Here is a 25,797-nt window from a genome sequence, read left to right as displayed (position 1 = left end):
TTTCTTTTTTAGTTTGTCAATTTCATGTATGCTAGCCCCTACAATCAACATATAACAATAAAATAATGTAATAACCATCAAACCTCTTGATATAGCAACAATGATCTACTTGACACCTCAAAAAACCATTACTACTCATGAAGTTGTTGAGATTCTTATACCATTGTCTTGAAGCCTGTTTCAAGCTATATAGACTCTTTTGTAGTTTACATACCATTTTCTCTTTTCCTTGAACTCAAAATCCTTGTGGTTGATGCACGTAAATTTCTTCTACCAGATTACCATGAAAAAAAAATGTAGTTTTTACATCCATTTATTGTAAGTGTAGATCTTCTTTTTTCACTAACCCAAGTATTGTTCCGATAGTGGTTAATTTGACCACTAAGGAGAAAATATCTATGTAATCAATGTCTTCTTTTTGCTGAAAGCCTTGCTTTGTACCTCTTGCTACCATCATGTTGGTAGATCGAAAGGTTGGTCGCGTCCATCAACTCCCCTTGTGTTTGTCGTGGGCGCTTAGGTGAATGCACTATAAGGTTAGGGTATGAGCCATTCCTAATAGCAATTGCTTTTAGGAGAGTTGGTAGCACCTGAGGTCCTACACATCATGTTTTTCATTTATTCGATGTACTTATTTGTTATGAAAAGCTTTTTTCTCTTTCGGTAGCTCTACCAATTGCCATATTTGATTGGACATCAATGAATCCATCTCATCCTTCATGACTAACTCCTACTTAATTGATTCATCAACTTGCACTACTTCTTCATAACTCTCTAGTTCGCCTTTCCCGATAGTTCTAGAAGATCTTTTGAGTTAAATCACGGGAGTAAAATGATTCACTTATGATGCTACATTTTCTTGATCTTCTAGGGGGTGTGGTTTCTTGAGCTTTACGAACATTCACTTATAAACCGTTCACTGAAAAATCTTTCAAGTGAACTACCTCAAGCATCCTTACTTTAAAATTTACATTGTCTAAAACTTTGCCCAACCTATCTTTATGAAGCACCTACTCATTGAAGATCACATGCCTGCTTCTAATGATGTTTCAATTTTAGTCATCTTAGAAACGATAACGAAACTCTATGCCACCATAACCAATAAAAAACCATTTCTTAAATTTTGAATCAAGTTTACTTCTAGCAACAACATCCGTATGAACATACAAAATACAACCAAACACTTTTAAAAAAGAAAGATTTACTTTTTTGCCACTCTAAACCTCTTTAGGTATTTTGCAATCCAAAGGAACCGAAGGACCTCTATTGATTAGGTAATAAAAAATTGAATCAAATCCATGTTTTATTTTTTTACCAAAAATTTCGTTTTTTTTTTCTATAGACCCTCCATTTTGTCCTCTTAGCATATTTAATACTAGGTGTTTTCATGTACTCATCTCTTGACTTGTAGTCATCCCTTGGTAGTCCATTGACACTCATATGACTTAATTTTTTTGAGCCATCTTTAGGGGTCTTTTGTTCAAGACTCATCTGGACCTTTACTATGACCTTGGTCGCTCTTTGAGCTTAGGTCACTTAGACACCTTTTTTAGGTTAGTTTTACTTAGAGACTCTTTTTTAAGATTAGTCACCTAGACACTTTTTAGGATAGGTGCACTTTTAGATTCCATTGAGCTTAGTTTTTAGTTTAGGTCACTTAGGCATTATTTTCTAGGACATGATCACTTAGACGCTTCACTAGGCTTAGTTCACTTAGGTTTGATTGCTTGATTGTGAGCTTGAGTGAGCTTTGGCTTGATTTTGATTTTTGATTGCATGAGATAAATTTCGATTTTTGGTTATGTAAGATTGAAATTTCAATTTTTTATTACTATTGCATTAATTTAGTATTTTGATTCTTAATTACATATGTTTGATACTTTTATTTTTAAAAATTTTTTACATGAGATTGATGTTTTGATTTTTAATTTCATGAATTGATATTTTGATTTTTATTATATGCACGTGATTGATTTTAATTTTATTTTTATTTTAATTACATGATTTTTTATTTTTTATTTTTTATTTTTTGCATCAGGCTTTGGTGGGTATGCATATATGCAATGTTTTAGCAATACTAAAATTTTTAAATAAGGGAAGGTGAGGTTGTAGTATTCGTGCCATTAGAAAGCTTGGATTGGACTGAGATTCTCTTGAAAATGACTGCCACTTGTTTTTTAAGAAAGAGGGGACTCTTTTCGAGAAGTCCACAACTGCATATCAAGAAAAAAAATGGAAGATCTCAGTTGGACATTATTTTTTGGGAAATGACATTCACGCATGAGAGAGTTTTAAGGAAAGAAGACTCTCTTTAAGAGTCCATGGTATGCAACTTACCATAGGAGAATTAGAAAGACGTCTTTAAGAGTTTAAAAGATGATAAGATTCTTACGGAAAATGGATAACTCACAGTTAAGGGAAAGATTAAGAGACTCATCACATCATTGGAGAGATTGAGGAGCTAGGTTTGAGAGAGCTTTCTTGTCATACGCTAAGTAGATTTTGGTATTTTGAGTATAATTTTTGCTAGAAGTATCAAAATAAAGTCATTCTTAAAGCTATAGAAATATAGGAGAGAGGGCTACAATTCATCTGTTGACAATTTTTCTAGAATCAATCGTTATCAAGGAGTAAATCTCATGACAAGGTTTGGGTGACTTTCCTACTATACACTAAGCAACCTTTTTTATTTTGAGGATAACTTTTGCTAAAGATCAAAATGAGGTGATTCTTGAAGTTATGGAAAGCTGAGAGAAAGAGCTACAATCATTACATTGAAAACTTCTCCTAAATCAATCTCTATCAAAGAGAAAAATTGGTGACAATGTTCAAGTACATGATTAACCTAATTGGAGGATTCTCTTGGTGTGGATGTTTTGGACATTGAGAAGAGAAAAAGGTGGTGGCTGCACATATAAAGGAGGCCACATCGAAGGAAACTCTCCATCCACACACACTATGGTTCAAGTAAGTTAAAAAGTTTGTTTAATTTTATTTTCGATTCATAGTTTAAAAAGAATTAATTTTGATTAGTTTTAATTTTGATTCATAGTTTGAAAAGTTCGATTAGTTTTAATTTTGGTTCATATTAGATTGAAAAGATTGAATTTTTTATTAGTTTTAATTTTTTTATTCATATTAGATTGAAAATATTTAATTTTTTGTTTAGTTTTAGTTTTTGATTCATGTTAGATTGAAAAGATTGAATTTTTGTTTAGTTTTAATTTTAATTCATGTTAGATTGAAAAGATTGATTTTTTTTTTTTTTAGTTTTAATTTTTTATTCATGTTATATTGAAAAGATTGATTTTTTTTTAGATTTAATTTCAATTCATGTTAGATTGAAAATGTTTGAATTTGGTTTAGTTTTAATTTTGATTCATATAGATTGAGAAAGTTTGAATTTTTGTTTAGTTTTAATTTTTATTCATATTAGAATGACAAAACGTGAATTTTTGTTTAATTTTAATTTTGATCCATTATATTAGATTGAAAAAGTTGGAAATTTTGTTTAACCCTTGTTATTAGATTGAAAGTTGGGATTTTTATGTTAAATTTGATTTTTGATTTTTGATTGATATTAAATTTTTCTTGTTAATTCAATTCTTGAATTTAGTTTGAAAGATAGAGCTTTTAGATATTTGTTTTCATAAATTTTTTGGATAAAAAATTGAAAGTTAAAATTCCTTATGTTAGTTTTTGATTGTTATTCTTAATTTATGTGTTTGATTGATCTTTGATAATTCTTGATCGATATCATACTAGTTTATTTGATCTAACAATCGTTAATTCATCACTTTGGTGGCCCTTTGCATATTTTGATTTTTCTGAGGGCTTCGAAAAATAATTAAGATTAAACTCTATTTTCACCATATATAGTTCAGTTGATTGTCAAATTTTTAACTTTATGATTTTGTTCTCTTATTTTGCTTGGTTTTTTACTCTTGTATTTTATAGTTTGAAATTTGTTTCTCTTTTAAAAAGAAAGTCTTTTCTCAAAATATTTCTATGAAATATCTATTCAAAAATTCATCTAGGATCTTTAGGGCTTAATTTTTTTTTAATATGTGTATATATATATATATATATATATATATATATATATATATATATATATATATATATATATATATACAGCCATATTTTGATCGGTTTGCACATTCCTTTAGTTTTTGACTAAAATCCAATTTTGAGTGGAATATCAATCCAAGCTTACGGTCTTAAATAAATTAGATAATTCTTGAATTTGATGATTTTATCAATACTCATGAAAGGACAAGAATGCATGGACTAGATTTTTGTATATCAATTGACGACTTGGTGAAACCCCCTACATAAAAATCCTTTTTTTTAAAAAAAACCTTATGTTGCTAGCTTGTTCAATTTATTGCGTCTCTAAAAAGAAATTTTAATTTGACCTACTTATAATGATCATAAAATTTTTCCTGTGGTTATATGATATAGTAGACTTCTTGAACTTGATTTTAGAACCTTGTTTGAGTTGAAAAACAATTTTGAAGTAGGAGTTATGAGATAATCTTTTGATGAGTTCTATTCTTGCCCAATTCTGGAACCCATATTGTTTTTGTGATTTTTTAATTATTAGATAAATTTGTAAATTTGTTTTGGTATTTTTCCTTAATTCTAGACTTCCTAAAATTGATTTTAGACACATAAAACATTGAAAAAAAATATTCTCCTAATTGAAAGATATAATTTTCCTTTATCACCCCCATTGCACTATCCCAATTTTGAACAGAAAGGCTATTTGTTTGTTTTTAAATTGATTTGCATGTTTTCTTGCTTTGAAATTATTTTTCTTATAAAATAGACATTTTGAATATATTTTGTGCTATTTTGCATGATTTTATCATACATCTAGGTTGGTTAAAAAATTCAGTTTATGCATATGATTGAATTATGTCCTATTCTGGACCTTTTGAGATATTTTTATAAATTGGAATTAAATGGAACCTTAATAATATGTTTGGACACTTTGATAATAAACTAGACATGAGGAGATGTTCCTTGAAAAGTTTTGTAACTAAATTCACAATTTAGATATTTTTTTAGGATTTGTTTTGTGAACTTTTTGTTATGATTATGTGTTGGAATTTCTATATAGTGCTCACATGTTTATTTAATCTAGAGTTAATTGACTTATTTTGAGTTGAGCTTGTGTATTGTAATATAGACATATTGAGGATGTTTCCTAATTTTTTTCATGATGAACTAATGTTTTTATATTTATTCTTTATAGGAATAGATTATTCTTATTGGAAAATTAGAATGACATGGTTTCTAAAATTTATTCATTATAATTTTTGGGATGTCATCCAAAATGGTTCCCATATTCCAACGAAAATTGAGAATGGAATAACTATTCCAAAATCTAGCCAAGAATAGGGCGATCTTGACAAAAAGAAAGTTGAACTAAATGTAAGAGTTATTTAGTATTTACATTGTGCAATTGTAGAAAGGAGTATAATTGTGCTTGCCAATGTAATCTGCCAAGAACATTTGGAAACTTTTAAAAATAACTCATGAAGGAAAAAATCAAGTTAAAAAATGTAAAAATAATATTCTTATGCATAATTATGAGTTCTTTTCAATGAAAGATAATAAATCTATTATCAAGATGTTCACTAGATTCACCGACATTATCAAGGAACTATAAGCCTTGGGAAAAGTATAAATTGAATAGGTAGAATTATAAAAATGTAATGCTTATCTATTTAAATAAATTGATTGACTCTTGTTTCTTTAGTTTTAGCTATTACATCACATTCATTTCTCGTATATATTATTTTAAATTTAGTCAAAGTTTAGAACAAGTTACTAATAGCGAATTCACCTCCACCATGCCAATATTTCCCCTCTTTCTCCACCTTCGCTATATAACTAGAATTGAATGAGCTCATTTTCACAATTGAAATCAAAGTTAGACCTATTTTTAAGGCTTAACTGTCTAAAAGAAAATGAATAATTCATAAAATTCATCCCTTGTGGAAGAGTTTTCAATTAATAGACCTCAATTCTTTGTAGGAATCGATTATTCTTATTGGAAAACTAGGATAACAGGGTTTCTAAAATCTATTGATTGAGAAATTCATCCAATATGGTAAGGTTCTCAATAAATATATCTTTATTCTTTGTGGAACCGATTATTCCTATTAGAAAATTAAGATGACATGGTTTCAGAATCTATTAATTATAGTATTTGGGATGTTATTGACAATGGTTCTCATATTTCAACTAAATTTGAGATTGAAATAGCTATTCCATGTCACGCCCCAAAACTCGCTCCAAGGGCATGACGGTCATTTCACACTTCAAGCCCAAAAACTCAAAGTGGAAACAACACAAATATTCATATTGTAATTGGAAATTTACCAATTACCAAATTGTTGTTCAGAGTAGTAGAATAAAAAAAATTCTAAAATCTCCAAATAATAATTTTTGAAACTAACACATCAAACCAAGTGTCGTTGTCCAAATAACTTCAAACTCAAATAATTCTAATGAAAAATGAATTTTAACATCTAAACAATACTCAAAATAAAGAGAGTTTTGACAAAAGTCCTAACAAGCCAATTTTCCCTCATAACTGTCACTCATCACCCAAACTGAGGGTACCTGAAAAGCTATCAACAAAGGGGGATGAACTCAAAGCCCAATAAGGAATATTAAAACAGTTTCATGGATCAAATAGTTTCAATCATGCTTACAAATATGAGATTTAGTGTAAAATCATTTTCATAAGAACGTTTGAGTACAAATATGCTAATACATTTTAAGGTGTTTAACCAAACATTTGCCTATATATCAAAATCATTTCATATCCATTTCAAATCAAATACATTTCAATTGTTTTCACTTTGGTTATTAAATAACAAATAGTGCCCATTTAAGTGAGACTTTACAAATAGGTGGCTAGCCTCAAATGTTCCTTTTAAGGTGGACGAAACCAAACACTACTAGTACTAGTAACCTCTAACCAAACCCCTATAGGCTAGGATTCAAATCAATTACATTTCCCACCATGAAAATGTAAAAGTCAACTATTATATCCCGTTGATAATGGTAAAAAAGTCAACTATTATATTCCGTTGACATAGGCCAAACAAACCAGAGTCAAATTCTTTATTTTATTTATTCCAACTTACAAAAGCAGAAAATCCACAAGTATTTTGATATAAACAAAATAAACGTTATAACACATTTTTTCATACAAAAAATATATTTGATCTATGCTTAAAAGCAAAATTAACAATTACACATTTCAAACAATATATATATATATATATATATATATATATATATATATATATATATTATTTTCTTTTGTAAAATCTATATTAATTTCCCTTACCTCAAAAGAAGTCCTAAAAAACTTTGGAAAAAAATAATCCTGGAAAATCTACTCTTCACCTAACAAAGTATAAGAGAAATAATCATTACTATTTATCTAAAATTTTAGTATTCAAATTAATGTTTTTAATTATGAAAGATAATTTAATCTATTCCTATTTTAGAAAAATTAATAAATTTCTAATTCATATAAAACTTAAATTTTATTTTCAATTTATTTCTTAGGACACAACATAATTTAATTAAATTGTAATTTATTTCACTAATTAAATTATATGTTATTTATTAACTTACACCCATCATTAGTATAATTATCATACCAAAAATCTTACTTCCTTTTATTTATAAATTCTATTATCTCACTTTCAAGTTTTTGTTTTTTCACTAAACATAACCTATACACAACAACTCTCCATCATTGCTAATATATATATATATATTAACCACCAAACACCATCCGTACACATCTTCCTTTATTAATAATATTATTTTTATCTTTCCCATCATACTCATTTTTTTTCACACGCTCAACACCCAATCTTGCATATTATATATATATATATATATATATATATATATATATATATATATATATATATATATTTAATATTTTCCAATCCCTTAAGCCACATATAATCGTATATTTATTTACTTGTTTAATTTTTGAAATTTCATTACTTAGATCTATTCATCTAAGAAATTTTGAATTTCCCTATTTTCATCAATGTGACAGCCTATATATAATTTCAATATTTTGACTTGAAAGTTTTAAATAGATTAACACTAGCCTAAATTGAAATCTTCCAAAAAAAAAATTTTTCTTATTTTCATCTAAAAACTTAAGATTTCCCAATTTCCAACAATAAATCAACCCATAATCTTAAATTTCAAATATTTTGATATTAAAAAGAATTAAAAAAAAAAACCATAATCTAAATTAAAAAATTTCAAAGAATATCTCGCGTATTCAGAACTAACTAACGAATATAATATATTAATTTAGGGTTAGAACCTTACTTGGAAAAATCTGAACTTCAAACTCTAAACCTCTAACCCTTGAGCCTTATACGATCCCCAATTCTCTAATTTTGGTTGATAGGGTTTTCTGAATAAAGAAGGTAAGAGGAAGATCTAATTTATACCTAGGATTAGTAATTGTAAAAGGGCTATTTGACCCTTAATTAATTAATTAATTAATTACTTTATAAATTATTATTTTGCTCCTAGAATAAATTTTGGGATGTTACATTCCAAAACCTAGCCAAGAATATGATGAGTTTGGCAAAAGGAAAGCTTAACTAAATGCAAGAGCTATTTAGTATTTACATCATGCAATTGATAGGAAAAGTATAATCATGTTAGCTGATGTAATCCACCCAAAACATTTGAAGACTTTTAAGATAACTCATGAAAGAAGAAATCAAGTTAAAGAATCTAATATTAATATTCTTGTGTATAAATGAATTATCTTCAATGAATGATAGTAAATTCATTGTCAAAATGTTTACTAAGTTCATCGACATCATTAGTGGACTCAAATCCTTGGGAAAAGCATACAAAGAATGAGAGAAAGTTATAAAGATCTAAAGGGCCCTTCCAAAGAGATAGAAGCTTAATATCAAGGAAAACAAGAGGCAAACAACTTAACAAAGCTTTTGTTAGAGGAGTTAATTAGCTCTTCGATGACTCATACAATGATAATGAAGAACTATCTAGAAGTAGAAGATAAACAAAAAAGCATAGTTCTCAAAGCCTCAACAATTGAAGAAGAAAAGAAACTTATTGAAGACTTTGCATTCATTGCATGGAAGTTACAAAAGTTTATCAAGTTTAAGAGAACAAAAAAAGGAAATTATATCCAAGGGAAGACTTCTCAAACAAAAAGGAATTTCCTAACAAGAAAGAAGTTTCAAGCAATGATATAGAGAAAGAGTTCATATGTGAAAATATCCTAATCTTGAAGGCAAATATTATATTTATGTTATTGTATATGACTTTTTGAGACACACATGAGTTCTTTTTCTAAGTCATAAAAATGAGGTTTTATTAAACATTTTCAACATTTTATATCACTTGCATTAGAAGTGACTATGGGGTAACATTGAATTTAAAATTTATGAATTTGAAACATTTTTCAAAGAACGTAGCATTGAGCATAACTTTTCTACCCTTAGAACTTACCCTTAGAATTCTTCAATAAAATGGGGTACTTGAAATGAAAATTAGAAATTTGTAATAAATTATTCATACGGAGAATGTACCAAAATACTTTTAGGTTGATGTAATTAATAAAGCATGATATGTTCTAAATGAATTTTAATGAGGCCTATGAGCTTTGAAAAAAAATAAAAAACATAACATTAGCTATTTTAAAATTTTTTTGTTACAAATGCTTTATCTTAAACACTAAAGACAAATTGGGAAAATTAAATCAAAATTTGATGTTGAGATTTTCCATGCCTATTCAACTTTGAGCAAAGTTTATAGAATTTTTTTAAAAAAAACTTATGGTAGAAGGGTTTATCTATGTAGTCTTTAAAGTCTATCAATGCTCTTCAAAAATTAGAGAGTAAGAGTTGATGTTGATGTCAATTAGGAGAAGAGCCTAAATAAGATGCAAATTGATAATACTAAACAACAAATGATGGAATGTATTGAAGTTAAAAAAGAGAAAGATCTTCATTGACACTTCCATTACCGCAACAAGAATAAAAGGAATTGAGTCAAGAACTTCCAAAGAATTATATGTTTGTCTCAAACCATCCACAATATCAAATTATAGGTAATTCATCAAATGAGATAAAAAAAATCCAAGAAGAGATTAAATGATGGAATAAAAAAATAAAGAATCTCGATTAGAAAAAAGAAATAGATAGAGAAATGTGTCAAAAAAAGAGAGTTTTAAATTGAGTATTTTAAATAGGAAGAAAATGGTCACTTTGTATTTAAATGTATCACCAAGAAAAAAAAAAGTCATACAAGGCATTGGAATTGAATCTAAGTCTAATTAGACAAGTGAATGAATCAGAATGTGATGATTACACTAACTTCACCATTTTTGTAGATAGTTTCATTGAAATAAACATCTCTTAAAAGAAGTTTTAAGTGAATTAAACAAAATTAAGTGACTCTGATGATGATAACATGAGTTTTAACACAACTTACTAAACATTGTACGAGGAGTACTTAAGCCTTAAAATGGATAAGTTAAGTGGAATGCTTCCAAGAAGAATTTAACTAATAAGATTGATGTTTTAAAGAGAGAGAAAAATTTTGGTTAATAAAATCGTATTTCTTGAAAATTAACATCTTGAAATGAAGAAAAAGTGTGATGAATTGAAAAAAGAAAATCAAATGTTTAAGGATGAGTTAAGTCTTAGAAAAGAAGAGTCACATCGGAATTCTAAAATGCTTCATGACTTGGTCAATTCAAGACATGATTCTTTTTATAAAAGGGGCTTAGATTTGTTGATAGAAATATTATTCTAAGTAATGTAAAATAGTTTAGCCTTATGAAGAAAACCTTTTAAGAAAACCCATTCTCAAATTAAGTTTCATCACACTCATTATGAACAAATGGATACACCTTTAATAGATGTTATAAAAGATTGTTAAATAATAGGTTATTGAATGAGAACAAAAGAGTGTCTAAGAAGAGCTTAAAGATTTCTCATAATGGTGAGTTGAAGTAGAGCACTTCAAATGAGAAAATGAAAGTCTTGAGTGTTAAACACATGTGGATAAAAAATAAAAAAAAAGTTTTTATAGTTCATACCATGCTTAGAGTTAGTGAATCATATAATAAATGTTCACATCATATGACTAGAAACAAAAAAATATAAAAAATATAAAAAATCACTTTATTTACTAAACTTGATGGAGAAAATGTTACATCTAAAAATGGGAATGTGGATAGAGTGAAAAGCAAAGACATCATTTGTGCCCCCACCTGAACTTGATGGAAATGTATAAATTGATTCAATTTTAGAATTTAACATCAACATCAACTCAATTAAAAAATAAAGTAGAAAAGTGGACTAGGTATGAATTTAAATTAGACACCTACAAAGTTTTAGCCTTGAATATTAGCATGAAAAAAATGCAAAATCATAACAATCGCCCACCCTAAAGCTAAAGAAAAGGTCATCATCCATGAATATAAATATATAGGTCATTGTCCTGAGATATTCACACCAATCTTGGTGCAAGCTAGCTTTACTTGCTCGCTCTACTACTCTTCTTCTCATCACTCATCACTTTGTTGTCTTTCTACATTTACCATGACATTTACAAAGACTTCCTCTAAGTTATGCTTGCTACTTTTTTTTTCAAAAGGTTTTATCGAGTGTTTTGCTCTAGAATAGCGTTGTAAAAGAGGTTAATGTTGCTTCCATGGTCATTATCTATGGTTCATTTTCTTTACTACCTCATTCACCATCACCGAAGCCCTAACATCCACCTTTTTACCTAAGACCTCCTTTGGTAGATTCACCTCCATTAATTCCTCCTTATCACCACAACCACCACCATATGCCCTCACTGGTATCATCACCCATTCACAAACCTCCAATGCTAATTTAGCACCCACCACTAGCTCAAACACCCCCAACACCAACTTATCATCCATTACTAATTCATGCACCTCCACCACCAACTTGTAAACCACCATCAATCCTTACATCACTTCGTTCACCCTCATTGAGTCTTCCACCAGTTTAGTCACCTCTACTACCAACTTTTACGCCCTCTCCACCTCATGCACCCCCATTAAGTCCACTATTTGTTCAAATGTCTACAATACCCACTTTTAAACCACTACCAACTCTTACTCCCTCCCTATCCCGTACACCTCAATCAAGTCCACCACTTGTTCAAACACCTCTACCACCAACTTTTAAACCACCACTAGCCCTCACCCCCTTCTTGCTTTGTACACCTCCATCGAGTTCAACACCTATTCAAACATACCTACCATCAACATTTAAACCACCACTAGCCCTCACCCCCTTCTTACCTTGTACACCTCCACGAGTTCACCACCTATTTAAACACTTAATCTTGAAAAGGTTTTATGTGTTGAAAGTTTAAAAGCTAACTTAACTAACATAAGACGAGTAAGTTCAATGTCTAATTTTCATAAAATTTATACAAGGTATTTGACTTGAATGGTGCATGTGTAATGATTGGCTTTAAAAACTTTTCAATTGTTATGCTTAGTCAAAATATTCTTTCATCATTTTTTCTTATATGTTGATGTTTTAAAATTGAATGTGTTCATAAGTTGTGGCAAAATAGATTGTTTCAAAATGAAAAAGAGTATCTCATTGTAAAAATTAAGTTTAATAGGGGGGAGAATTAAATAACAACAATATTATTGATAGTTCAAAAAATCTTGTTCTTTATTTTAGATCAAAACACATGAATATTAGACATCATTTTATTCAAGACATGGTAGAAATAATGTTGTATTATTATAGTATGTTCTTATAATATATCAAAATAGTTAGCATTCTTGCTATATTTTTAGACGTTTCTAGGTTTTAGTCACTTAGGAGCTTCATATGTTTTTTCAAGCGATTGACTTTAGAATTTGTGTAGGACATCTTTCATACATATCCTTTCATCCTAGATGTCTTCCCAAGTTTCAAAATATTATTATGTTGTTCTCTTTTATCATAATTGATGAGTTCATGTGTGTGACTTGCTTGTTCTTCTTGCTAAAAAATTAGTTTGATTCGTAATGATCTTTAAAGCTCTAATATATAATCATTTCCACAAGTTGACTAATGAGCATGATATTAAGTCTCTTATTATTTTGATTTGCTTTGATAAGCTACAAAAAAATAAATAAATAATAATTAATAACATATATCCTAAGTGAGTAAAAGTTTGAAGACGGATATTATGGTTCATGAAAGATGAATAATGATCTTTAGAGTCCAAATGCAAGTTTATGCCTATGTATTGTACCTTGAAAGGTGAGTAAAGTCACCTTGAATCTTCTTGGTTGCTTGAGATTGTTTTGTTCTTGATTGTTTTCCTTTTATCTTAGTTAAATAATATATATATATATATATATATATCTTGGAATGATTGTGGCACCCTAACAATATTTTAAATGTAAAAAGTCTCATTATACAATTGGGACATCCTTTAAGTTGAAAAGGTCACCTTAGTGATTTTCAATTCTCATTCTTATTTTAAGTGTGTAGGTCATGTGTTTGTAATCATCAAAATGAAAGTTGTGAAAAAGCAAAAGAAATATCTATTTTGATGGGAATTGAAAAGATTATGTTAAACAAAAATTTGATCAAGAGAGGCACACATTAACTTCAAGGGACATAATCTTAAATCCATTTAGGTATGAATATGTGTTTTTGAAAATGATTTTTGATTTATAGATAAATATGATCTTATTGGTAGAAATAAATTAACATTCTCATTGTTTATGGATTCATGATGAGTCTTCCTTGAGCTTACACTTTCTTGTTAGAGTGTTAATAATCATTTGCTTTTTATCCATGCATACGATGAATTGATTAAATTTTTGCTTTGTTTTATTTTTTGTTTTTTTTTTGCTTCCTATAGTCTCTTGGAAGCTTTTTTTTTTTTTTTTTTTTTATCAACATACATCAATCTAACAAAATGTTAGAAGATGAGTCTATTATGCTTTTCCTTTTTATCCCTTAAGGCATTGATATTTAATCATTACAATCATTTTTGTGTTTTTCTTGTAGCTTTTTAGCTTCAAAATAGTCAAGTATTTTCTTTTTAGTAAGTGTTAGATCAATCTAATCTGAGCTCGATCAATCAATTGTACAAACTACACTTAACCAAGAGCCCATGATCAAATTAATCTACTATGATAAAAGCTAGTTGCATTTACACTTTGCCAATTTCTTGCTAGTATCTTGCATTTAGGCCTTTCCACAGTCCTTGGCTAAGAGATCATGATCAAAAGGTTGATCGATCCACTATGATTGATGTCTTTTAAGTTTTTCTCAAAAAAAAAATAAAAAATCCTAAATTACCCTTGCTTTTGTAGAATTGTATGGTGGAGCTCTACTATTTCTCAAATTTTCTTTGTTATATAGTTTTTGTTTCTAGCAAATTAAAAAGCTCAAAATCTTGAAAAACCTTATCCTCTTCAATTGAACCTTAAGTTTCAAAATTCAACCAAATGAGATTTTTTTCTTCTCTTATTCCTTGCATTTATTTGTTCATTGTCGAGTTGTCAAAATCTTCCTTCATTGATGACATCATCAACTTTCTTGCTATCAACACTTGTCAATCCTATTTTTTTCCCTCTCAATTTCTTCTTTTGACTAATTTTAGATTTCCTTTAGTTGTGTCTTCTCATAATAGATTTTTTAGACTATGTTGTAAGCTATCATTCTTGCTTTGGATTGTTTTTGGTTCCTTGCAATGCTAGATATAGCCATTGTTTATTTATTGTGAGTGCTCTCAATACATTTCCATGCTTAAAGTCTATTTCCATGGTGATAGAGCATTTTCTAGAGGTTTTGGTTTGACCCATATGATACAAGTTAAGGAAAGCTACTTGTGAAAACTTGTTGATATGTGGATACTTGATTTTTGGTGGTCTTGTTGATATAGGTACTTGTTGATATTTTGATACTAGATATTCTATTTGTGAAACCAAGGTTTGGTTAATCTCGGTTTTGATGATAACAAAACAAAGTTTGGAACTAATGATTATATTTCAAGTGTGATTAGGCAAAAAGATTTCCAAAATGGCAATCACAAAAACAAAATCAAGCCAAAGGGAAATTCATAAGAAGAAGAAGACCTCAAAGAAAAGTGTTTTTCAAGACCTATGCTTTATAGGATCTCTTTGTAAGGTTGTTGGTGCACTAGGTCTTTCATGCATTACATTATTAATTTATGCACCAAAATCATTCAAAAGTAATTTTGTTTTAAATCCTTTAAAATTGGATGATTTCATGTTTTCAACTAAAACTTTGTGTCAAATGTTTTCCAAATTTGTTTAAAAGGTTTTAAGTTGAAAAATATAGTTAATAATTGTTGAGTAAAAAATGGCTCAACCGATTGAACCGGATAAAAAACCAGTCAACCTGTTTAGCTCAACTGATCGAGGGGTGTAAACACTTTCTCTCTTCTAGAATGCTTGTTCAACCAGTTGAGGGGCGATCAAAGGGCGATAAAGGTCCAAAGATCACATGTCATGCATTAAATGATAACGACTAGTCAACTGATTGAACCGGAGCTCAACCTAGCTAACCCTGAATGGCTAGTTTGGTCTTTTTCCTCTATAAAAAGGTTCTAATCTTCATTGTTTCAAGATAACTTAACCTTCTTAAACATTTCTTGAATATATTTGAACCTTGGGAGAGTGTTTTGAGTGCACCATTATTCTAAAACTTACATATCATTAATGCATCTTCTAATCCTAGGTTTTTTTTTTTTTTTTTTTTTTTTTTGTGCATTTAAGTCTAAAGTTTTGTACTAGGATTTTGTGAGAATATGTATAAATCTTTAAGAGAAAAATTCTCAATGTGAGGTATCACTTAGGGATTCTCAATTGTGGGTTATCACTTAAGGGGTTGTTCAAGAGTGAGGTATCTCTTGAGGATTGTAAAGGGTGCTTGGAGCCAAAAGTCTAAGAGGGTGAATTAAAACCATAATCCAATTATATTACTTGAAGGCTTGGTTTGGAAGCCTTGAATTAGTGAAACTTCAACCTTGGGATTGAAGCTAGAGGAAAGTGGACGTAGATCGGGTTGTGTTGAACCACTATAAAAATCTTGTATTTGCATTCTCTATTCTCTACTCTTTTACTTTATAAGCAATTGTCTTTATATTGTTTTATTATATATTTGCATATAATTGTTTCTTGTATTCACATAATTTAAATTTGCAAAAAAAAGACCATCACCCTATTCACCATCCCTCTAAGGTGATTACCTTAGGTTGGATTAGCCCAAATTTTCTAATACTATTGATGAATGGTTTTTCCATTATCTTCTCTAAGACAAAAAAATGGGAGAATAATATTTTGTTGATGTTGAATATTTTGTTAATATTTGATAGTGGTACATAGGTACCTATTTTTTGATGTGTTGATGTGGATCGTTCCTTAAAATATCTTGTTGAGTGTTTTTATTTTTATTTTTATTTTTTTGTGAGTTGTATCAATGTTTTGAATACTTAGATGCTTCTAGTGCTTTAATTCCTAATGTGGAGGTGCTACTAATCTTTATTTGAGATCCATTTGTAGAATTTGTGATACCTAGGTTGTGAAGTTGAGTGAGTGTGTCTTATATGAGACTGGGTAGAACCAAGGATGAAAATGTCGGTAATTACGGATATATCGGTATTTCGATTTTACGGATATATCGGATATATATTCGGATATATCGGAGATATATCGGTAGACCTAAAATTGACCAAAATTTATAAAAATATAAAATAAAACTTTTAGAAATGAAATTAAAGTATAATAGATATTTTAAAGTTATTTTATTAAATAAATTAATGTATATATATAATATTGTACATGTCAATAAAAAATATAAATTTGATAAGTATATATTGATTATTAAATTATATTAAATATTATTTTATTATTATATTGTGATATTTGATTATAATATATTTCGATAGATATTTTAACACAAAAAATCCGTAAACCTAAAATTGATCAAAACTTATAAAATATAAAATAAAACTTTTAGAAATGAAGTTAAAAACATAATAGACATTTTAAAGTTATTTTTTTCAAATAAATTGATATATATATATATATATATATATATATATATATATATATATATATATATATGTTAATAAAAAATATAAATTTGATAAGTGTATATTGATTATTTAATTATATAAAATATTATTTGATGATAATATTGTGATTATAATATGTTTAATTTTAAAATCTATTTAATATTAAAATTATGATATATTATAAAATAAATGATGATAAATATATAAATTTTAATATATTAATAATATTAAAAACACCATGAATAAAATTATGATATTTTTTACTAATCAATTAAATGAAAATTTTTCATTTAATTATAAAATAGTTATAATTAATTTATTATTTAAAGTGTTTTTTAATATTTTATTTATATCCTAAGTTTTGATATATATTTATATTGTGCATAATATTTATCAAAGGGCACGTTTGCCCTAGTGGAAGTGGAGCTGCATTGGAAACCTTTTGTTGGGGGTTCGAATCCCCCCAACAGCAGGATAAAAAAGGCTCAATTTTGAGCCTGCGTTGACCAAGGGTTGACCGACGATATATCCTTACCGTATGTCGTGTCGGCACCCACCGACACACCGATATTTCGCCGAAATATCGCCTAGTTTCGGCGATATTTTCTTCCTTGGGTTGAACATGCTTGTACTCATTCATGTTGAAAAGGGTTTTATCTCAAAATTGTGAAAGGGGAAGATTATAAGTGTTTTATTTAGGTTGACAATTCCAAGTCAAAAACTCCTAAATGTTCTCCCAACTCAGGGTTACCAAATCCTCCTATGAACTACTTTCCTAGTAAAGAGCTTCAAGGTATTGAAAACACTTAAGAGGTTAAGGTATACAGTGGAGGTAGTAGATAGGCAAAATCAATCAGAAGAGTTTTCAAATTAATGATTTTTTTTTTTAATAAAAAAAAACTTTAGGAAACTAGGCTAGCTATTTTTTTCTTGGCTAAGTATTTTTGTGTCATATTTCAAAATCGATCCAATTATATGTAGGATCAATTCATCTTCAGTTAGAAAAATTTTCAATCACTCGATTAAAGGTTCTGCTTCCTATTTAAACTCGAAGTTTTCATTTGAGAGCTTTGGAGAACACTAATAGCCATCACACAAATCCATTCTAAATGTGGGTATGTTTATTTTCTAACAAAATCCAACCCACTTTGAAGTTCAATTTTATTTTTTTTTGAATGGGTGTTTCTTAAAGTATGGACTGATTCATTTGGTTCTTCCATCCATTCTCTCTTCATGGTTATTAGGTTAAGATAAAATTCATTTTCTTTTTGTGTGAATTCAAAAAGAAGCCAAGATCAAGCTTAGTGTAACTCCCAAGTATGCTCCAGAAGCAAGAATTTCGAAAAGGACTGGTGGACTTAAACTAAGTAAAACCTTGAATTTAGTTTTTGTTCTTCATAGTGGATGATTTCAATCACTTTCGTGGTTTTTTTATCTCTATCTCTTTATTAGTTAATTTTCTTTGCATTTATTTGGTTAAGCAAATTACATTGTGTTAATGAGTAGACTAGTAGAGAATTTGATCTAAAATTATCCTTGAAATGGTTTGATAGTTTGCAGCTTAGTCTTTNTTATGGTAGAAGGGTCTATCTATGTAGTCTTTAAAGTCTATCAATGCTCTTCAAAAATTAAAGAGTAAGAGTTGATGTTGATGTCAATTAGGAGAAGAGCCTAAATAGATTGCAAATTGATAATACTAAACAACAAATGATGGAATGTATTGAAGTTAAAAAAGAGAAAGATCTTCATTGACACTTCCATTACCGCAACAAGAATAAAACGAATTGAGTCAAGGACTTCCAAAGAACTATATGTTTGTCTCAAACCATCCACAATATCAAATTATAGGTAATTCATCAAATGAGATAAAAAAATCCAAGAAGAAATTAAATGATGGAATAAAAAAAATAAAGAAACTCGATTAGAAAAAAGAAATAGATAGAGAAATGTGTAAAAAAAAAAAAAGAGTTTTAAATTGAGTATTTTAAATAGGAAGGAAATGGTCGCTTTGTATTTAAATGTATCACCAAGAAAAAAAAAATCATACAAGTCATTGGGAGTGAATCTAAGTCTAATTAGACAAGTGAATGAATCAGAATGTGATGATTACACTAACTTTACCATCTTTGTAGATAGTTTCATTGAAATAAACATCTCTTAAAAGAAGTTTTAAGTGAGTTAAACAAAATTAAGTGACTATGATGATGATAACATGAGTATTAACACAACTTACTAAACATTGTACGAGGAGTACTTAAGCCTTAAAAGGGATAAGTCAAGTGGAATGCTTCCAAGAGAAATTTAACTAATAAGATTGATGTTTTAAAGAGAGAAAAAAATTTTGGTTAATAAAATCGTATTTCTTGAAAATTAACATCTTGAAATGAAGAAAAAGTGTGATGAATTGAAAAAAGAAAATCAAATGTTTAAGGATGAGTTAAGTCTTAGAAAAGAAGAGTCACATCGGAATTCTAAAATGCTTCGTGACTTGGTCAATTCAAGACATAAATCTTTTTATAAAAGGGGCTTAGATTTGTTGATAGAAGTATTATTCTAAGTAATGTAAAATAGTTTTTGTTAAGCCTTATGAAGAAAAACCTTTTAAGAAAACCCATTCTCAAATTAAGTTTCATCACACTCATTTTGAACAAATGGATACACCTTTAATAGATGTTATAAAAGATTGTTAAATAATAGGCTATTGAATGAGAACAAAAGAGTGTCTAAGAAGAGCTTAAAGATTTCTCATAATGGCGAGTTCAAGTACTTCAAATGAGAAAATGAAAGTCTTGAGTGTTAAACACATATGGATTAAAAAAAAAAAAGTTTTTATAGTTCATACCATGCTTAGAGTTAGTGAATCATATAATAAATGTGCACATCATATGACTAGAAAAAAAATAAAAATAAAAATAAATAAAAAATCACTTTATTTACTAAACTTGATGGAGAAAATGTTACATCTAAAAATGTGAATATGGATAGATTGAAAAGCAAAGACATCATTTGTGCCCCCACCTGAACTTGATGGAAATGTATAAATTGATTCAATTTTAGAATTTAACATCAACATCAACTCAGTTGAAAAATAAAGTAGAAAAGTGGACTAGGTATGAATTTAAATTATACACCTACAAAGTTTAAGCCTTGAATATTAGCATGAAAAAATGCAAAATCATAACAATTGCCCACCCTAAAGCTAAAGAAAAGGTCATCATCCATGAATATAAATATATAGGTCATTCTCCTAAGATATTCACACCAATCTTGGTGCAAGCTAGCTTTACTTGCTCGCTCTACTACTCTTCTTCTCATCATTCATCACTTTGTTGTCTTTCTACATTTACCATGACATTTACAAAGACTTCCTCTAAGTTATGCTCACTACTTTTTTTCAAAAGGTTTTATCGAGTGTTTTGCTCTAGAATAGCGCTGTAAAAGAGGTTAATGTTGCTTCCATGGTCACTAGCTATGGTTCATTTTCTCAACTACCTCATTCACCATCATTGAAGCCCTAACATCCACCTTTTTACCTAAGACCTCCTTTGGTATATTCACCTCCATTAACTCTTCCTTATCACCACAACCACCACCATATGCCCTCACCGGTAGCACCACCCATTCACAAACCTCCAATGCTAATTTAGCACCCACCACTAGCTCAAACACCCCCAACACCAACTTATCATCCATTACTAATTCATGCACCTCCACCACTAGTTATCATATTGTACCTATATCTTCCACCTTAATCGAGTCTACTACCTATTCAGACACCTCCACCACCAACTTGTAAACTACCATCAATCCCTACATCACTTCATTCACCCTCATTTAGTCTTCCACCAGTTCAGTCACCTCTACTACCAACTTTTACGCCCTTTCCACCTCATGCACCCCCATTAAGTCCACTACTTGTTCAAATGTCTACAATACCAACTTTTAAACCACTACCAACCCTTACTCCCTCCCTATCCCGTACACCTCAATCAAGTCCACCACTTGTTCAAACACCTCTACCACCAACTTTTAAACCACCACCAGCCCTTACCCCCTTCTTGCTTTGTACACCTTCATCGAGTTCAACACCTATTCAAACATCCCTACCATCAACATTTGAACCACCACTAGCTCTCACCCCCTTCTTGCCTTGTACACCTCCACAAGTTCACCACCTATTTAAACACTTAATCTTGAAAAGGTTTTATGTGTTGAAAGTTTAAAAGATAACTTAATTAACATAAGAGAAGTAAGTTCAATGTCTAATTTTCACAAAATTTATACAAGGTATTTGACTTGAATGGTGCATGTGTAATGATTGGCTTTAAAAACTTTTCAATTGTTATGCTTAGTCAAAATCTTCTTTCATCATTTTTTCTTATATGTTGATGTTTTAAAATTGAATGTGTTGATAAGTTGTGGCAAAATAGATTGTTTCAAAATGAAAAAGAGTATATCATTGTAAAAATTAAGTTTAATAGGGGGGGAGAATTAAATAACAACAATATTATTGATAGTTCAAAAAATCTTGTTCTTTATTTTAGATCAAAACACATGAATATTAGACATCATTTTATTCAAGACATGGTAGAAGACAATGTTGTATTATTATATTATGTTCTTATAATGGATCAAATAGTTAGCATTCTTGCTATATTTTTAGACGTTTCTAGGTTTTAGTCACTTAGGAGCTTCATATGTTTTATCAAGCGATTGACTTTAGAATTTGTGTAGGACATCTTTCATACATATCCTTTCATCCTAGATGTCTTCCCAAGTTTCAAAATATTGTTATGTTGTTCTCTTTTATCATAATTGATGAGTTCATGTGTGTGACTTGCTTGTTCTTCTTGCTAAAAAGTTAGTTTGATTCATAATGATCTTTAAAGCTCTAATATATAATCATTTCCACAAGTTGACTAATGAGCATGATATTAAGTCTCTTATTATTTTGATTTGCTTTGATAAGCTACAAATAATAATAATAATAATAATAATAATAATAATAATTAATAACATATATCCTAAGTGAGTAAAAGTTTGAAGATGGATATTATGGTTCATGAAAGATGAATAATGATCTTTAGAGTCCAAATGCAAGTTTGTGCCTATGTATTGTACCTTGAAAGGTGAGTAAAGTTACCTTGAATCTTCTTGGTTGCTTGAGATTGTTTTGTTCTTGATTGTTTTCCTTTTATCTTAGTTAAATAATATATATATATCTTGGAATGATTGTGGCACCCTGACAATATTTTAAATGTAAAAGGTCTCTCATTATACAATCGGGACATCCTTTAAGTTGAAAAGGTCACCTTAGTGATTTTCAATTCTCATTCTTATTTTAAGTGTGTAGGTCATGTGTTTGTAATCATCAAAATGAAAGTTGTGAAAAAGCAAAAGAAATATCTATTTTGATGGGAATTGAAAAGATTGTGTTAAACAAAAATTTGATCAAGAGAGGTACACATTAACTTCAAGGGACATAATCTTAAATCCATTTAGGTATGAATATGTGTTTTTGAAAATGATTTTTGGTTTATAGATAAATATGATCTTATTGGTAGAAAGTAATTAACATTCTCATTGTTTATGGATTCATGATTGAGTCTTCCTTGAGCTTACACTTTCTTGTTAGAGTGTTAATAATTATTTGCTTTTTATCCATGCATACGATGAATTGATTAAATTTTTACTTTGTTTTATTTTTTGTTTTTTTGGTTCCCTATAGTCTCTTGGAAGCATTTTTGTTATCGACATACATCAATCTAACAAAATGTTAGAAGATGAGTCTATTATTCTTTTCCTTTTCATCCCTTAAGGCATTGTTATTTAATCATTACAATCATTTTTGTGTTTTTCTTGTAGCTTTTTAGCTTCAAAATAGTCAAGTCTTTTCTTTTTAGTAAGTGTTAGATCAATCTAATCTGAGCTCGATCGATCAATTGTACAAACTACACTTAACCAAGAGCCCATGATCAAATTAATTCACTATGATAAATGCTAGTTGCATTTACACTTTGCCAATTTCTTGCTAGTATCTTGCATTTAGGCCTTTCCACAATCCTTGGCTAAGAGATCATGATCAAAAGGTTGATCAATCCACTATGATTGATGTCTTTTAAGTTTTTCTCAAAAAAAAAAAAAAAAAAAAAATCCTAAATTACCCTTGCTTCTGTAGAATTGTATGGTGGAGCTCTACTATTTCTCAAAATTTCTTTGTTATATAGTTTTTGTTTCTAGCAAATTAAAAAGCTCCAAATCTTGAAAAACCTTATCCTCTTCAATTGAGCCTTAAGTTTCAAAATTCAACCAAAGGAGATTTTTTTCTTCTCTTATTCCTTGCATTTATTTGTTCATTGTCGAGTTGTCAAAATCATCCTTCATTGATGACATTATCAACTTTCTTGCTATCAACACTTGTCAATCCTATTTGTTTTTTCCCTCTCAATTTCTTCTTTTGACTAATTTTAGATTTCCTTTAGTTGTGTCTTCTCATAATAGATTTTTTAGACTATGTTGTAAGCTATCATTCTTGCTTTGGATTGTTTTTGGTTCCTCGCAATGCTAGATCTAGCCATTGTTTATTTGTCGTGAGTGTTCTCAATACATTTCCATACTTAAAGTCTATTTCCATGGTGGTAGAGCATTTTCTAGAGGTTTTGGTTTGATCCCATATGATACAAGTTAAAGGAAGCTACTTGTGAAAACTTGTTGATATGAGGATACTTGACTTTTGGTGGTCTTGTTGATATAGGTACTTATTGATATTTTGATACTAGATATTCTATTTGTGAAACCAAGGTTTGGTTAATCTCGGTTTTGATGATAACAAAACAAAGCTTGGAACTAATGATTATATTTTAAGTGTGATTAGGCAAGAAGATTTCCAAAATGGCAATCACAAAAACAAAATCAAGTCAAAGGAAAATTCATAAAAAGAAGAAGACGTCAAAGAGAAGTGTTTTTCAAGACCTATGCTTCATAGGATCTCTTTGTAAGGTTGTTGGTGCACTAAGTCTTTCATGCATTACATTATTAATTTATGCACCAAAATCATTCAAAAGTAATTTTGTTTTAAATCCTTTAAAATTGGATGATTTCATGTTTTCAACTAAAACCTTGTGTCAAATGTTTTCCAAATTTGTTTAAAAGGTTTTAAGTTGAAAAAGATAGTTAATAGTTATTGAGTAAAAAACGGTTCAACCGATTGAACCGGATAAACAACCAATCAACTTGTTTAGCTCAAATGATCGATGGGTGTAAACACTTTCTCTCTTCTAGAATGCTTGTTCAACCAGTCAAGGACCAGTCGAGGGGCGGTCAAAGGGCGATAAAGGTTCAATGGTCACATGTCATGCATTAAATGATAACAACTAGTCAATTGATCAAATCGAAGCTCAACCTGGCGAACCCTGAATGGCTAGGTTGGTCTTTTTCCTCTATAAAAAGGTTCTAATCTTCATTATTTCAAGATAACTTAACCTTCTTAAACATTTCTTGAATATATTTGAGCCTTGGGAGAATGTTTTTGAGTGCACCATTGTTTTAAAACTTACATATCATTAATGCATTTTCCAATCCTAGTTTTTTTTTGTGCATTTGAGTCTAAATTTTTGTACTAGGATTTTGTGAGAATATGTATAAAGCTTTGAGAGAAAAATTCTCAATGTGAGGTATCACTTAGGGATTCTCAATTGTGGGATATCAATTAAGGGGTTGTTCAAGAGTGAGGTATCTCTTGAGGATTGTAAAGGGTGCTTGGAGCCAAAAGTCTAAGAAGGTGAATTAGAACCATAATCCAATTATATTGCTTGAAGAAGGTTTGGTTTGGAAGCCTTGAATTAGTGAAACTTCAAGCTTGGGATTGAAGCTAGAGGAAAGTGGACGTAGATCAGGTTGTGCTGAACCACTATAAAAATCTTGTATTTGCATTCTCTATTTCCTACTCTTTTACTTTATAAACAGTTGTCTTTATATTGTTTTATTATATATTTGCATATAATTGTTTCTTGTATTCACATAATTTAAATTTGCAAAAAAAAAAACCATCACCCTATTCACCATCCCTCTAAGGTGATTACCTTAGGTTGGATTAGCCCAATTTTTCTAATACTATCGATGAATGGTTTTTCCATTATCTTCTCTAAGACAAAAAAAAAATGGGAGAATAATATTTTGTTGATGTAGAATATTTTGTTAATATTTGATAGTGGTACATAGGTACCTATTTTTTGATGTGTTGATGTGGATCGTTCCTTAAAATATCTTGTTGAGTGTTTTTATTTTTATTTTTATTTTTTTGTGAGTTGTATCAATGTTATGAATACTTAGATGCTTCTAGTACTTTAATTCATAATGTGGAGGTGCTACTAATCTTTATTTGAGATCCATTTGTAGAATTTGTGATACCTAGGTTGTAAAGTTGAGTGAGTGTGTCTTATATGAGACCGGATAGAACATGCTTGTACTCATTCATGTTGAAAAGGGTTTTATCTTAAAATTGTGAAAGGGGAAGATTATAAGTGTTTTATTTAGGTTGACAATTCCAAGTCAAAAACTCCTAAATGTTCTTCCAGCTCAGGGTTACCAAATCCTCCTATGAACTACTTTCCTAGTAAGGAGCTTCAAGGTATTGAAAACACTTAAGAGGCT

This window comes from Vitis riparia, chromosome 13 (genome assembly GCF_004353265.1).
Source record: "Vitis riparia cultivar Riparia Gloire de Montpellier isolate 1030 chromosome 13, EGFV_Vit.rip_1.0, whole genome shotgun sequence".
Classification (NCBI taxonomy): Eukaryota; Viridiplantae; Streptophyta; class Magnoliopsida; order Vitales; family Vitaceae; genus Vitis; species Vitis riparia.
This window is presented reverse-complemented; position numbering follows the sequence as displayed.